Source organism: Macrobrachium rosenbergii, chromosome 13, assembly GCF_040412425.1.
Source record: "Macrobrachium rosenbergii isolate ZJJX-2024 chromosome 13, ASM4041242v1, whole genome shotgun sequence".
Lineage (NCBI taxonomy): Eukaryota > Metazoa > Arthropoda > Malacostraca > Decapoda > Palaemonidae > Macrobrachium > Macrobrachium rosenbergii.
Window position 1 is genome coordinate 37,877,950 of NC_089753.1, and position 17,272 is coordinate 37,895,221.

At 38.1% G+C, this 17,272-nt stretch overlaps 1 long non-coding RNA gene across 1 annotated transcript; it reads left to right on the top strand.

Moving 5' to 3' along the window:
* Positions 1-1,283: 1,283 nt before the first annotated feature.
* Positions 1,284-16,643, top strand: LOC136845205 (uncharacterized). Its single transcript, XR_010855107.1, has 3 exons — positions 1,284-1,432; positions 4,026-4,192; positions 16,335-16,643. It is a non-coding gene; the product is annotated as an uncharacterized lncRNA (long non-coding RNA).
* Positions 16,644-17,272: the final 629 nt, after the last annotated feature.

The window sequence follows — 17,272 nt, forward strand, 5'->3', positions numbered from 1 at the left end:
CTGTAGAGCGGAGGAAGACAGCACCGAACATTTATTCAGTTGTGGAATCATACAAAAAAAAAAAAGAACATGACATTATTTTAGAGACCCTGAAATCCCCTAACAGAAAACCGGGAGAGTATAAAGACTAGCACTGAAAATTAAGAATTTTGTTAACCTGGGAAGCGCTGGTAGCCAGAGCCAATAACATGGCACTGCGTTAGTCTAAAAAAAAAAAAAAATGAAAGGGGGACGGTTAAATGTAAAGTAGAAATTTACTGACAATATTTGATAGTAATTAGTGCAGAAACATCCCTAATTTTGGGGGGTCGTTGTTGTAGAAAAGGGCAATGGTCAAGGAGTAAAGTAAACCGTTTGATGCACTATTAAATAAAGTAAAGCTAAAGACGTTTAAAATTGTAAAAAAAGGAATTCAGTTAAAATAATGTAATAAACACTATGAAAAAGAAAGGATATCAAGTAAAACTGCATCAAGTTAAAAAAAAAAAAAAAAAAAAAAAAAAGCTCTGCACCTCACGCGAATAGTGTTGTTTGTGGAGCGATCGCTTAGGAACCAGGGTGTAAGACGTGACTAAAGTTGTGGAAGTTCCTTCACAAGGGGTTTATGCATGATTTCGTAGCTAAAGTATGAATGTGGTTGTGACAATCCCTTATTTTCGCCTGGAGTCACCCTCTCTTAGTGCATCTCATGCGGTGCATTGTAGGCATTTCCCCGGCCGGCAGATGAAGAGTTAGAGGAATTTATTTCTGGTGATAGAAATTCATTTCTCGCTATAATGTGGTTCGGATTCCACAATAAGCTGTAGGTTCCGTTGCTAAGTAACCAATTGGTTCTTAGCCACGTAAAATAAGTCTAATCCTTCTGGCCAGCCCTAGGAGAGCTGTTAATCAGCTCAAGTGGTCTGGTAAATCTAAGGTATACTTTTTAACTGTAGGCATTATCTAAGGTTCTTTGCAGCGTCTCTTAGCTGCAACCCCTTTCATTCCTTTTACTGTACATCCGTTCATATTCTCTTTCTTCCATGTTACTTTCCACCCTCTTCTAACAATTGATTCATGGTGCAACTGCAAGGATGTCCCCCTGTTACACCTTTTAAACCTTTTCATTGTCAATTCCCGTTTTAGCGCTGACTGGCTTCGGCCTTTCACCTAATTTCTGTATTCTATTCTAGGTATGCTAATGTATTCTATTCTACTTATGCTAATGTAACTTTAAAAGAATCGTAGTTGTGTAAAATGAAATAAGTAGTTTAAAATTTAGTAGAACATTATTGGAACCTCTAGTGACATCACGATTCAAGGCGTCCCTCTTCTTCCCAAGGACGACCGGGAGGGGCCGACCGGCGGTGATGGACTTGTATCCCTCCTTGAAACAAATCGACGGTCCAGCGTAATTTCGGCTTTCCGTTGTTATGAAGTTACTGCTTTAGAGGTAAAATTGTTTACCTGTTTTTGTTCTACTGATATTTTGACCTTTCAGCAGTTAAGAAGTGTGCTTTCATTGTGATTGTGAGGATGTAGGCCTAGTCTAAGGTAAAATGTTATAAGTTGGCAGCAAGACTCCAGCCAGCCATTTTTGCACGGAAAACCATTTTGGGTTTTTCTTGCAAAAATGACTAGGAAATGATAGTGCACTAAAAGAACCCTGTAATACCAATATAACTTAATGTAGGGGTGTTTACTGGTTACTTTGCCGTATTAGCTATGGTTGAGGGGAGCAGGTATTCCGGTAAAGTTTTATGTTGCCACTAAGACTCCAGCCAGCCATTTTTGCACGAAAAACCATTGGCAATTCTATATATTAGCTCCGCACCTGTTTTTAGCTTTTCAACTGGTTTTTTCTACACTTTTAGGGGTTCTGATACTGGCAGTGCATCTGTTTGTTGTCGGCCAAATGGAATGTCCCTTCGCCGTGTTTAGTACTGGCCCTGGGGTGTTGGGTACCCTTACGTTGACACAAGTTATTGCACTTGCAGGACGGGGTATGAACTGTTCGAAACAGACGTAGCCGTGCTCTGTCTTGTGAAGATCGCATATGGAAACCCCTTGTTGGATGGACTTCAGGGGTTAAATACAGGTTAATTACACTCGAGTGCCAAAACTTAAAGGTAAATTCACAAATAGCAACCAAAAAACTGTAGAAAAAGTTAAGTTAGAAGGTAGCTGCCGCCGCGGAGCTACTATATAGTTCTACCAAACCATTATGGATTTTTCATGCAAAAATGACTAGGAAATAATAGTGCACTAAAAGAACCTTAAAATACCAATATAACTTAACCTACGGGTGTTTACTGGTTACAATTTTGCCGTATTAGCTATGGGGGGCGGGGCCCAGTATTCTTACCTTACAAGTCGTAATTTTATTAATTTTTATTTAGCATTTGCGCGTAGTGTTTATGGGGTTCAAAATAATGAGAATGAAGAGCTCTTTTCAAAACTAGGTTACAATTTCATGGCATGTATTGGCAACTTGTAAAATAATACCGGTATTCCTACCTTTTAAGTCGTAATTTTATTAATTTTTTATATATCATTTGCGCATAGTATTTATGGGGTTCAAAATAACGAGAATGAAGCGCTCTTTTTAAAAATGTAGATTACAGTTTCATAGCATGTATTGACAACTTTTAAAATAATACAAAGCTTAGCCTATGGCGTTGTGTCATGGCTGTAGGTTTATTTTTAAACCATTATCGCATTTTGGACCTGATTATGTAATTTTACGTTTTAATATGTGCTTGGAACGTTTGTGTTATTTTTGTTAGCAAAGCAATACAGACCTTTTGAAATTGTGGACCCCATCTGTAGCCTAGGCTAGGCTTTATCTTACAATTATAGGCCAAAGGGTAAAAATTTACTTTGAACCATTATTGCATTTTGGACCTGAAAGTATCTTCTTCTTATGTTTAAATGTAAGCAGAGAACGTTTCTGATGCTATTTTCGTTCGCAATGACAGAACGAACGACACCAAACCCAGGGACCAGATTCTTACCCTTGTGCCTTATATCAGTTTGAAAATATTCTTTAAAGTTACTTATGTATAGGAGAACCATCAGTGGGATTGACAGCCTTGTGTTTCTCTCATTTTGTGTTTTCTCCCACCCAAAAATCCCAGTGTCTCACCACTTAGGTCCTCTGAATCGTAGGATATAAGGGGAAGAGTCTCTTATCTTTAAAAGTACTTATTTTCTAGCAAAACAAATGTGCAGAAATGTTCAGAGCACATGTTAAAACAGGAAAATAGTTTCATATCTAAGATGCAATAATGGTTTAAAGTGAATTAATACCTTTGGGATCACTAGGCAAACGGTGTTTTTAGTTAGGGGAAAATGCAAAATGAGCGAAATACAAAATTGGATTTAACCTGAGCTAACCTATTGGGCAGGTCCATACTTTGCCTTGGGGAAGAAGGGGTAATGCTCTGCCTCTCAGGATCCCCACCTAACCTAACATATGGCACTGCAAGTGAATAATAAGGTTGTGACTTAACCAACCCCACCTAACCAAATTCAGGGCACCTGATGCTTACCTTTGTGCATTATATCAGTTTGAAAACTCTCCATAAAATTGCTGTATAATATTTATAGGAATAATCAGTGGGATTAATTGTATTTCACCAGTTTTGTGTTTTCTTCCACCCAAAAATTTACCTACTGTGGTCCCCTGAATTGTAGGCTGTAATAGTGGGTTACAGTAGGCCTATCTATAAAATTACTTATTTGCTAATGAAATGAATGTTAAGAATGTTCTAAGCACACAAAACATAGGACACAACACATAGGAGATGGTATTTAAAGTCCAAAGTGCAATAATGGTTGAAAGTAAAATAATATCCTTGGGGCTTATGAAGAAGCGATTAGTGGAGGCTTACACATCAAGAGTTTAGATAAAGATTAGGACTGAGTTAGGGCTAACAATCAATAGACAGGGAATATGCTAAATTATTGCAGAGTTCATTGTCACACCTCATCTAATGTTCAAAAGTACTGTACATGAAGTTGAATTTTTTTCCTTTTTTTTAAAGGTATTTCATCGTGGCTGCATGAAGAGAGGAGTAATTTGTAAACAAAACACCCAGGAAGCAGTGCTTACTAAAATGCTGATCTTTACATCCAAAGTGAAAAGTGGTCTGTTAATTGGTAAATAACATCATGGCAGTCTTCAGCTTCATTCAATATGGACAAGACATTGGTAGTATCGTTTTGATTTTCTGATGTGAATCATCATAGAAAATTGATGCACTCTTATTCTGTTGTTACAATTTAGTTATTTCATCAGAGTGATTTTTTTTCGTATGAAATAAAATCCCTCTCCACAGTTCCAGGATATATTTAAAATTTTTGTAATTGTAAAGGAGGAGGCTGCATGATTTAATTAATGTTTGACAACAACAATAGCAAAAAACTCAATACTGCAGTATCACACATAAAAATGAGGCAACCCATAAAATTTAAGGTATGGTTATTTGTTATACGACTTCTTTAGTACTATAACATCTATAGCCTCCTGCAATTATGGGGACTGCAGTGGGAAACTGGAGCTTTGGGTGGGGGAAACACAAAATCAGACATCAAGGCCACTTGCTAACTTAATGAATTCTATCTAACATAACTTAGGGCACTGTATCTTTCCCTGACTTGCCACCACAAAAGACTTACCATTCTCAGATCAAGTTTACCTTAAAGTGAAGGTTGGTAGTGATGAGTTGCTGCTTACAGGAAAACATGAAGCCTATGTGCAGTTTCCTTAATATGTAATTTGAAATAGGAAGTGGTCTATTAACGAACGAAATGTACATTCCTCCTATTATAATTCGACTCTAAATATTTTTACATTATGCACACCATTTCTTCTCTACATTATTTGTATGTGTGCATGTCAGTATTTTGTTAGGTAACAGCTGGAAGTGTGTTGTGATCCCAGGTTTCAGAGGAATCATGAATTCCCTAGACTTGCAACAAATGCTACCAAATACTCATTGCCCTTCTATGACCTAGCCAGCATTTTATTTCCATTTGCCAAACTTGGATTTATCCACTTCAGCAATTTTGTTATTGCTGCCAATTTTCATGGTGCAGCGAAGAATCCAAGAAACGACAACTTTCCGACAAAAGGAAGACCACTGGTTGATTGCCATCTTGCTTAATTTTAGTTCAGAAATTGCTGCTTTATATGAGTACCAATCCTGAATCCAGAGCACTATGAACTTTGAATTTGTTTCAGTATCCAGTTTCACTTTGGAAAACCAAGTACCCACAAAAATGAACACTTAGCCTAAATGAGCAGCATTTTTTATCAAATTAGAATATTATATGTGCCGGGTAGTCTTGTTAATGTGAATTGTCATCATCCCCGTGGTTCTTCCAGAATTTTCTTAGGGCAGATGTATATCAGAAGTCACTTTAAAGCACCTCTGGAATAGTTCTTTGGTGCAGGGTTTCTTGAAATCAGAAATGATTGGCTGGATGAATGAGAGATGTGTTAGGGGCCAAGAACCTCACCCTTATGAAGTTAGAGTCCTGCAACAACCCTCCCTCCAAGCACGGAGAATGCGCAAGAACTTGAACACAAGCAGATTTTTCTTCAGATAAAATGTTCTTTAGTTGAATTGTCCTTTAATTGAGACTTCTGTCAGCTAAGGTAAACAATACTTAACCTATATTATTTGGAGATAATCTTAGGTTATATCTTAGTGCCATTAGGTGCTATTGACATACAAAATAAAAAAAAAACGCTTGGCTAACCCTCTAGGACTGTCTCTGTAATCACCTGTTTCCCACTAGGTGGCACTGGAATGTTTACGTTCTTGTCAGAATTCTTCATGCCGCGCTCGTACGCAGACGGTGTGGATTGGTATTAGTGAAAATTTTTATGATTTCTGGCTGATTTTTTTTCTTGTATGGTATTGTGTTCGTTTTCTGTTTTTGCATTGTGTCATCTACAACGAGCAGAGGTGAAAGTATTAGGCTGTATTGGAAAGAGTGTGGAAACCGAATGTTTCAGTGGTGCATGGCCACATAGCCTACATGTTAGCCTAGCTGTTGAGGCACAAGTGTGGTTTTGTTGATGTGAAGATAATCTGGAGTGATCTGATGAGAGGATGAAATTTTATGAAGTATCAGAAGGTGCTAGAGGCCGATAGATTACATAGGCAATTCGTTAGGGCACACCATAAGCTTACTCAGTCATATCCTTTTGTCTTCTAGTGTTGTTTCTCCTTCTCCTCCATTAACCTACCTATAACCTAGGTTAATTCCTTTCTCACTCCTGCTCCGCCTTCTTTTGCTCCCTATGTGGTTCAGGAGAAAAATAATAGGTAATTGAGACATGTTCTTTCATTATGGTTAGAAATTTGACTGTATATTAGGGCGAAGATTGCCCCCTCCCCCAATCCATAGTGATCGACCTTTTTTGGTTTCCCCCGTGAGAGGTATCGGAGCCCGCCCTCTGGACTGCCCAGAGTCTCCGCAGACAGGGAACCATGGCGAGTCTGGGACCAAGGTCAGTGCCCTGTGCCACCTCTCTTAGCTGTCTGTCAGGTTCGGGTTTGGCACTTTCTCTAGATGAGTTGTTTGGTAGTTTGGCACTCACTTTCTCTGGCTCACGCTTCGTCCATTTTGGGGAGAGTGATAGTTGGTAGTTCTGAGTTGTGCTTCAGTTCTGTTATCATTTGCTCGCCCGGTATCATCCTCCGAGCAGACGATAACCCTCCCCAGTCTTACCCAGTTTTCCAGTCTATCTCTTCCCCACGCAGCCATCTCTCTCACAGCCATCCAGAACTTACCACCGGCATTCAGTGGCGTCTTTGCTGACATTCTGTGTTTTGTCACCTTCTCTGGCTTTTTTTGTCTCGCCACCATCATCCGTAGATACTTTAGGGGTTTCAACCATGATTAGGTTGATTTGCCTTTAGTATTTAAGCAGTGCTTAGCTTGCTTTGTTCTGTTTCACTTCTTTTGCCAAAGATGAATCCGTTGACCAGCACTCTTTAGTTTACTCCTACCTCGGCTCCTGTTGAACAAGTAAGAAGTTAATGCTGATTATGATAAGGTGCATTATCATGGAAGTAGAGCCTGTGGGAAATGGATGAACAGTTGATAGAGAAAGCTAGGAAACTGTTTGTGTTAAATAATTCTGCACCTAACACTAACTGTATTGTACACGCGTCTGTGCTTGTGGAGTGAGCTCTTAGGAACTAACCAACCTGGACATTGTGCCAGCATGTTGCTGCTGTAATCTCAACAACAGAGGTGATCTCGGAAGTGTATCCTTTAATGCTGGTTCTCAGATGCTACTGCATCTATTTCAAGTTTTTGAAGCTGCTTAAGGGTGGGTTAGGACTTAGGTGTGATATAAGTTTTTTCACCTTCCTCTGTTCACCTTGCAAGTTTCAAGTTCTTGGACCAAGGAAGTGAAGACTCCTCTAATTTGTAAGTTACTTTGGCCTACTTGTTTTGTGTGTGTGTGTGTGTGTGTGTGATGTTTATGCATGCATATGTACACATGTAGATACATATAAGAGATAATAATGATGATAATAGTTATAAATATTAGTCCTGAAGAGGCAGAGGAGCTTAATAATGCATCAGAGTTGTAACCTCTCCTAGATAGACCTACTTCCGAGGCTAATGGGAGAAATTTCTTATTCCTTTTTGCAACTCTGTTGTATGTATGTAATGGAAACAGTTATGTATAAATCATATAAAGTAGCCGTGCTCAACCATTAGTAGCTGTTTTTTACTGTGTCCCATCATTGTCTCCTTGACCCCTAACCTAAGTGTTAAAGGCCACCACCTAAGATGTCTTGAATAAGATTAGAGAATCCTTAGTACTACCTTTGAAGACTTCCCTCTAGGGTCTTACCCCTACAGCTTTTTTTTTTTTTTTTTTTTTTTTTTTTTTGCTGCATGGAAGTGCCATGTAGAATATCCCAAACCACTCTCTAGTTCTGCTTCAGTAGCGATCTGGCTCACATTCTAAGTGGAAAAATTACACGTAACCATAACTGATGTTGTGAACTCCCAGTTCAAGTAGGCTGTGTGGATCCCCAGAAGGCAGTTTGCTGAGTTTCATAAGTGTCAGGCAAAGCATCAAGAAGAACCTTTGGTAGTGAAGGTTTTGAGGGAAGAATACTTTGTACCTTTTGTTGTATTTTTACCCCTATCAACTTCCTGATACAATATCCTTCTCTCCACACTCTTCACCCAGAGAAGTTCAGAGTTGGGAGGGTTAGGTGGGGACAGCTGTTATGCAACGAGGCCATTGAGCCATGCACATTTCCAGTCTCAAGTTTATTCATAATACTCCCTTTTCGATGAATCATTCAGTTTGGTCCTGGTGACCTTTCGGAAGGACAAAGGAAGTTTTCTGTTGACATGTAGGACACGTACTTCTACACCTTGGTACACCTTCAGTCGAAGAAAAATATTTTCCTGTTTGTTGGAGTTTTTAGCAGGATGGATTCATCTGCTTGGTATTAGAGTACAGTAGTTCTCTTTTTGGATGACTGGTTTGTTCTCACCAGTTTGTTTCTGACGACCTTGAGGGTGAAGAATTGTGTCTAACTCAGAGCTGGACATTTTGTTTGTCTAACCTCAGGGTTGAGCATTTTGTTCAATATTGACTATCTGTGCTTTTCCAATCCAGTCGATTGTTTATCTGGGGATGAAGATCAGCTCTCTCTGTTTTTTTTGTTCCAACAGAGATAGATAGACAATTTTCTACCACTTTTGAGAGCTTTGATGGTTAACACTTTTGAGAACTAATGGGTTGGACTCTAAACCTCAAGAACATTTACACCGTCCTCATGTGTCTCAGAGGCAGATTGGGGGGCTATTCTTTGAAAAATTTGTTGTCAGGGAGTTGGAAGGTAAATAACTATAGCTTTTGGCAGTTTGGAATGGTCTTACTCTAGCAAAACATGTAGTCAGAGACAATACAATTGCAGTCTTTCCTAACAGTTAACCTCTCGATTCTTACATAAGACAACTCCTTCTTTCGACAGAGCCCAGCAACATCATTAGTTAACTGGCGTTGGTAAGCTACAGCGTGTTTGTGCAATGTGACCAAGAAGTTTGTATCCTCCATTTGTTTGCTTACGCAAACTGTCAGACTTCGTTATTTTACTTGTTTGTTTGTCAGATAACAAGGCCAGGTCGTATTTCTGTTTGTTCATTTCACCACAGTTTCATTGGAAAAAACAGACAGACTGGCTCTTTGTTTCTTAGAAAATACTGGAGTAGTGTTTTCTGTAATTGTTGTTATTTGTTTGTTAACCATACAAATTTGTTATTTTTTGTCCAGGATAATAGTTACTGTTTTTGTCTATGTATGTTTTATTTGTACAATTTCCCATGGTATTTTTTTTTTTGTTTGTGAAGCAAATCACCTCGTTTATTTATTGTGTGTTGATTATATCAGATAGTTTATTTTATCTAATCATTGTTTGTTTTCATATGTGGTCCCCCTATTAAGAACACAATTTTTTCCTTAACATTTGTTTATTGATGTTTTTGTTTACAATGGCCTGTAATGACAATAAGAACTGAATATTTTGCATAAAAATTTTATAGGTAAAAGGGTCCTGTTACGGATAATCAAACCAATATATATTCATTAATTTCTATTTCATCATTTATCAGTGTGAATAAAATTCACAAACGTCTTAAGCATAAGATTTTTCCATAATCGTTATGTTATTCAAGAATACATGATTTCATTACAGCTCATATCTAAACTTATCAATGCTGTAATTAATTATTATAATTTATTATCCAAGAACAAAAAATTACGTACACTGTTAATTATCAGAAATATTGATTTCTGATAATTTAACATAGTGTTATGGATAATCAAACCAATATATATTCATTAATTTCTATTTTTATTTATCAGTATGTATAAAATTCACAAATATCTCAAGCATAAGATTTTTCCGTAATCGTTATGTTATTCAGGAATACATGATTTCATTACAGCTCATATCAAAATTTATCAATGCTGTAATTAATTATTATAATTTATTATCCAAGAACAAAAAATTACATATACTGTTAATTATCAGAAATGTTGATTTCTGATAATTTAACATACTAAAGAATATGTTATTTATCAAAACTTGTTTTTGTGTAAAATAATTGAACATTGAAGATTGTTATTTATCAAAACTTTTTTGTGTGTAAATTTACCATGTATCAAGTTTCTCACTTTAAAAATTGTTATGGTGAAATCATCATAACACGAACCCCATTAGGGGTGGGTAGTGCCGTCAATGCACCTCACGCAATGCACTGTAGGGATTACTTAAGGTTATTTGCAGCGTTCCTTCGGCACCTAGCTGCAACCCCTTTCATTCCTTTTACCGAACCTCGGTTCATAATCTCTCTTCCATCTTGCTATCCACCATTTCCTAACAATTATTGTTTCATAGTGCAAGCGTAAGGTTTTCTTCATGTTACACCTTTCAAACCCTTTTACTTTCAGCTTCTCTTTCAGCGCTGAATGATCTCATAGGTCCCAGCGCTTGGCCTTTGGCCTAAGTTCTGTACTCTGATCATTCCTTTACCTGGTTTTGTGTTAGGAAAAACATTGTTATTGAAGACCAACTCATTAGAAAAGGGCAAGGTCTTCAGTCAGATAGCCTCCTCTTCCTCAGCTTTGCCAAAAGTTGTTGAACCTCTGGGGAGACCCGAACACCAATCTGTTTACGACTGCTCAAAATACTACGCTAACAGCTTATTGCCCTCCATGCCAGGATCCCTAGGCAGGGGTAGTAGATACCTTCCTTCAGAATGGTCAAATCTAGACCTTTATGCACTTTCTCTGTTTGCTGCTTTGAGGAAATACTCAAGTTACGAGCTTTGTTGGTGACCCCAAAGGGAATGGTTACCTTAACTTCCTTTCGTGATGGTAGATGTTCCTCATCTTCCATTAGATGTTCTTCATCTTCTTCCATTTAGAAAAGACCTTTTCAGACAGTAATTTAAGAAGATTCCATTAAACCTCCACATGCTTCATCTGACCGCATTGGGATTGTCCTCGTCTGTTACAAGCTAAGGGCATTTCTAGCAATCCCTGAGTCTAGAAGGCCCCCAAATATTCGACTTGTGTATCAGTAACAGTTGTCAGTTATTGATCGTGGTGCTTGTCCAGAGTGATATCTAGCATGCGTCCACTAGATAACCTGATTTAAGTCCTGCCAGTATCTCAGGTACGCAAAGCAGTTCTCTGTCACAGCGATCAAAGGATACCACATTATACACTTTCAGTTCTGCATCATGCTAACTGGAATATCGTTCATGATTTAAAGTTTGAAGAGGTTTTCTTTCTTTTGTGCTGGAAGCTTTAATCTTCCTATCATGGTTTGTGATGAAATTTAGACAGTCCTCCAGATTTTAACATAACCTCAGTTTGAGCCTTTTGGTAAAGCCTTTCTTTTAGCTCATGCTGTGGCGAAGTGTGCTAGTGAGCTTCAAGCCCTTTCTTGCATGTGGGCTTTGTTCTAGTGGCAACCTCTCTTTTCTTTCATTGCTTAGAGAAAAGGTAGAAGTTAAAGCCCCTCTCAGATGTGTGACAGTTAAAGCCCTTCTCAGATGTGTGACAGTGCCTAACTTAACTGCTTTGGTAGGCAGTGCTGAAGTGGCTGTCTTATGGCCAGCTAGAACTCTTAAGGGTTTACATTAGTGAGCTTCAAGCCCTCTTTTGTACATGTATGAGGGCTTTGTTCTTGTGGCAACCTCTCTCTTTTCTTTCATTGCTTAAAGAAAAATTAGAAGTTAAAGCCCTTCCCATTTTTGTGACAGTGCTTAATTTAACTGCTTTGGTGGGCAAGGGAGAGTAGCTGTCTCCTGTTCAGTTAGAACTCTTTAAGTGTTTACTTGGACAGACATAAACCTTTAAGAGGATGAGTTAAGTGGTGGTAGGAGACCAAACACTCCTATGCCAAGAATGTTTATGCCAATGTACACATAATTGATTCCTGAGCTTTTAATGTTTTTTAAAATAATTCCCATGGCTTCCGTACCATAAGCACATCTTTATTTTCTTTAAAATCTTTCGCTAGAGGAGGTTGTCATGCAGCTCAGGGGAGATTAACTGTTGTTGACTCATATTTGCAAAATGTTGACATTTAGCATGAGGTGTAAAGCCCCTAGTCCTATCATTGCCTTTTTTTCCCTTGTAAGGATCCTCTGACAAGTCTCTGTATGAGGGCCTCACACCCTGTTGTAGTTCAATGTCTGGTGACAGTACTGTACTTGCCAGTAAGGATCACAGGACAGGCAGGAATTTTGAGAAGCTTTTTTCTCCCCTCATTAAAAAGCTTTTAGTTCTCTTGGCTGAACATGGTTTCTCTGGCCGCACTAACCTACCATCCTCATTCAGTGTGGTAGCCAGCTGACTTTAACAGTAGGTAAGTTCATTCCAGATAATGATAGTTTTTATGATAAAGTTAATTAGTTGGGTACTTACCTACTGTTAAGTGGAAACCCATCCAGCCTCCCTATTTCTTAGTGGGTGGCCTTGAAGAATTCTGACAAGATCGTAAACATTCCAGCACCACCTGGTGGGAAACAGGCGTTACAGAGGAGTCTTAGCTGGTTAGCCAAGCGTTATTTTTGTATTTGTATGGCGAATGCACCTAATGGCGCTAAGATACTCTATAAACTACTATATAAACAGTAGGTGAGTATCCAAATAAATTTATCATGAAAACTATCATTTTATTATGTGGGGCAAATTGTACATTGGACACACTCAGTTTTTCTTTATAAAATTATGGGTCAAAAGCCAAAGTGAACACTGATACATGATCCTTCTAACCTGAGAAATGTTTTAACTTTTCACATCGTGACAGTTTACAGGCACTAGTATAAACCATATGGAAGATGGTAACCTTGTGAGTGTTCTGAAGAGACTTTCAAGTAGAAAGTGAGAGTGGTCACTTATAAAACTGAAAGCTTTTGATTACTGCATTAATATTAAGCAGTTTTACAAGAAAATTGAGCTATTTTAATTAACTCTTACAAGGCTGGTTCTCAACCTGAACAACTTCACTTCCCTATATTACAATAACTGGGGAGATACTAGTATTCTTAGAGGCAGACTTAATCAGGGCTGAACAGATTTTTCTAAGACATAATACTACTTTTTAATACCCCGAATCATTATTGTTATAAAAAATTCATTTTAAAGCCTGTAAAACCACTGGCTTGCACATTTCCACTAGAAAGTTTGTATATGTGAAAAGAAGGCATGCAAACTTCCACTAGAAAGTCTGTACGTGAAGCCAAATAAGACAAAGAGCTTAACTTAATCAACTTTCTCATGAAGCCCCAGCAATTTGGGATATATAAAAATATATCCATAGAACTTCAAGGCAGTATTATAGTCTCTCTTGAACTTCGGAGAATCATCATCAATATCAATGCCAGGACGACTTTATCACAATATTACAATCAAAACAAAATTAAATCCCTACAGTACAGTGCAGAAAGATGCCATGGCAGGTAAACACACTGGTTCTCTTCAAAGTGAGCAGTATGCTTTAGCAATGACATTCCTGCCTCATGAGTTAGGGTAGAAGAGACTCCTTAGCCTTGGCAGGCAACTCTATTAGAAGACACCCCGAATTCAAACCAGCAGGCAGAAGGGACCCTTAAGGCCTTGGTAGACAACCCTTCTAAGAGGAGGTGTCACTGAATACAAACCTTGAACAGTGCCATAGCCATTGTACTGAGCCTTCCATGGTCTTGGGTTTGAGTTCCCTAGCTTGAGGGTACAATCATGCATATTTTACTTTTTTCTTTTTTTTTTTTTATTTCCCAATTTTTTTAAAGTACATAGGACAGGGTGATGAGAAAGCAAAAGTTGCATGGTGGATTATTAGGAAAATACTTTTGTCTTTACCCAGACTTTTCCTTCTGAGCTTTTTATTTCTAAATCCATCCTGACTGTCCTCCCCCAGTTGTTGTGGCAAAGCTGGTGGGTTTCTTATTTGCCTTACAAGTTGTGCCAACCCCACCTTGTTGACCAGTTGCGTCCGGCACTTTTTTTAATGGTGGAGTTAGGTTTATTTATACTTTTAACAGAAGTTTTGTAAATATTGTGAATACTGTTGTGGATGGTATTATTGGTTATTGTTATGTTGATTTTTACAATGTTACTGTTGTTGTCTATTAGTTTTTTATGTATGTTGGTAATTTTAATTATAATGGGAGACATTGAGCTGAACCCTGAGCTTCTTACCCATTGCAGTAAGAATAATTGCAAAGTGCTTTATTTATTTGGGCTTGAGGTAAAATTTTCTTGGTCTACAGAATTTTGCCCATAACTACAAATTGATGATTTTATCTGAGACACTTGTAAGTAGTAACAAGTCAGAGGTTGAGTTTTTAATCCCAGGGTTTGATGGCCCGACTTTATTGTCGTAACATTCCTCATGCACAAGGTATGGCGATATACACTAAGTCCAGACAACTTATTTATCATCAGAAAAATTTGGAGTGTAGTTGCCTTGGAAGTTCTTTGTTTTAAAATTTTCAGTGAGTTCTACAATGTTTACGTATTTGCTGTTTACCGCAATCCAAATGTCGACGATTCTACATATGATTTTTCTATCTTCAGATCAGGCTCGCCTTCCATTCCACCACTACTAGCAGATGGTGGTTACTGGCCCTGGGGAAAAGACTGAACTGCTTTATCAAGCTTTTCAAACTAAGCAGTCAGCTTAGGATGTACCTCTTCTTATACTTTTCATCTTGAACCATTCTCACAAAATTTGCATTTTGCTCTAGGGATGTTAAAATTCTTGATAATCTTGATAGCTGGGGTAGTGAAGATCCTTATGGTTTCTTCCCTTTGTTTTGTAAAAAGTTTTTAGTCTTCCAAGATTAGTGGATTTCAGAAAAACCTATTTTTAAGCTATCAGAAAAACCTGTTTTTAAGCCGTCAGACATACTGTATAAGTATGTGGAGTGTAAAGGATTGTTAGCTAACAGTCAGTATGCATATAGGAAGCAGTTAGGTACCTGCAATGCTTTTATATTTGACATGCCATTTGCAAGAGAACCTTGATAAAGGTTTTGAGTGCACGGTAGTTCTTGATTTAGTAAATCGCAGGGCGCTTATTTATAACTTGAGAATCTTGGAGTGGTTGGATATGTTTTAGGATTACTTCAAGATTTCCTCACAGGTAGACAGCAGCGAACCAAAACTTTTTGTGTCTAGAGTTCCACAGGGTAGTGTTCTTGGTCCACTTATTTTTAGTGTATACAAATGATATGGATGTTGGCTTGGAAAATAAGATTGTTCAGCATGCTGATGATGCAACACTTGGTGTAATAGTCTCCGCTTATGAGAAGTGAAGCTGCCCTCAACCTCAACTAGGACATAGACCAGATCAGTGAATGGTGTAGTTGGTTGTGCATGAGGCTGAACTCCAGTAAAACAAAACTCTATTCACTAGATTTTGTATATTTTCCACCCCATCCTCCCCTTGAGGTGGATGGGTCTCTGCTGAATGAGTGAAGGTCAACTATTCTAGGTGTAACTTTTGACTCACATCTTACTTTTGAGAAACATCCGACATCTACTTTTGAGAAACATCCAATGAAATTTTCAGCAAATGCTGCATGAAATTTGGGTATTGTTCGTAATGCTTCACATTTATAAGTGACAAAATCATTACAACCTGTTTTAGGTAATCTGTTTTTCCTTAACTATAAAATTGTTCTTCATTGTGAATGTCTGCTTCTGCCAGATTTCTCTCTTTTAGATACTGTAGAGTGGTTCATGGTGGTAAGTTTTTGTGTCCTAATATTAGCAGTTATGACTTGGACCTTTGACGGATGGTCTTGTTTGTCACTTTTTCGTAAGTTGTATTTTAATTGATCTTTCACATTCATAATTGACCCCTGATCCCCTTTTCCTGCCAGGAACATCCAGGTTCACTAAACAGCAGCACCAATATGCAGTAAATGTGCCTCACTATCAAACTTCTCAGTTTCAGAGGTCCTTTATTCCTCACACTGTTGGACTGTAGAATATCCTCCCAGAGGATGCCATGCAATTGGAACTTCAAAGTTCAAGCGAAGATGCAATGCATTACTACCCTAATACAATTTCTCCTTGTATTTTTATAACTTATTTTTTATTTATTGTGAACTTGTTTGTTCTAATAACTGATCTTTCTGCATTTCCCATTACCTTCTGTTACTTCTTTCGAATGAACTATATTCTTGGGAAGCTTGAATTTCATGTCATTGGTCCATGTGTCAGCTTGTTCCATATGAATTGGGTTCATTTTCTCAATACAATAATAATAATAATGTTACAGGAATTGTATTGGCTGGAGTAGATTGGCAGTGGGTTCCTCTGATCATCATTTGAGGCTTATGTGGAGATGGATCAAGTTGTTCTTGATGCGAGCTTTTCAAGAAACACATACTGTACGTGAAATCCCATGCCAATTGGGATGGTATTCACCATGACTGTATAGATCTGATCTAAGGTGGAGCAAGATTTATAGAAGTCAGAATATTATTGTGTAAACAGTTACCTTGAGGCTCTTGTAGTGAGAATTCCTTCTAAAATCCTCAATCCCTGTAGGGGGGTAGGGCCACCTGTTCACTTCTTGCACAGTGCACGGTAGGCATTACTTAAAGTTATTTGCAGTGTTCTGTCGGCCCTTAGCAGCAACCCTTTCATTCCTTTTACTGTACAGTACCTCCATTCATATTCTTTCTTCCATCTTACTCTGCACCCACTTCTAATGCTGGTTTCATAGTGCATCTTGCACAATGAAACAAATGTTAGAAGTGGGTGCAGAGTAAGACTGAAGAAAGAATATGAATGGAGGTACTGTACAGTAGAAGGAATGAAAGGGTTGCAGCTATGGGCCGACAGAACACTGCAAAGAACTTTAAGTAATGCCTACAGTGCACTGTGCTAGAAGTGAACAGATGGCCCTACCCCCCTACAGGGATTGAGGATTTTAGAAGGAATTCCACTCATTTGTCACCTTTTACTTTCAATTTCCCTCTTAGCACTGAATGAGACTAAGGTTCCAGTGCTTGGCCTAAATTGTATTCTATTCCAAAATCCCCAAGTTATATACATCTTAAAGATAAGCCATGGTTGTAAGCTTGGCTATTTTGAAAAACAAGCAGCTTGTCAGTTATGGAGGAACAATCCATTAGACTATTTGTGGTGCAATTTCACTAAGCTTCAAAGATAAGCCATGGTTGTAAGCTTGGCTATTTTGAAAAACAAGCA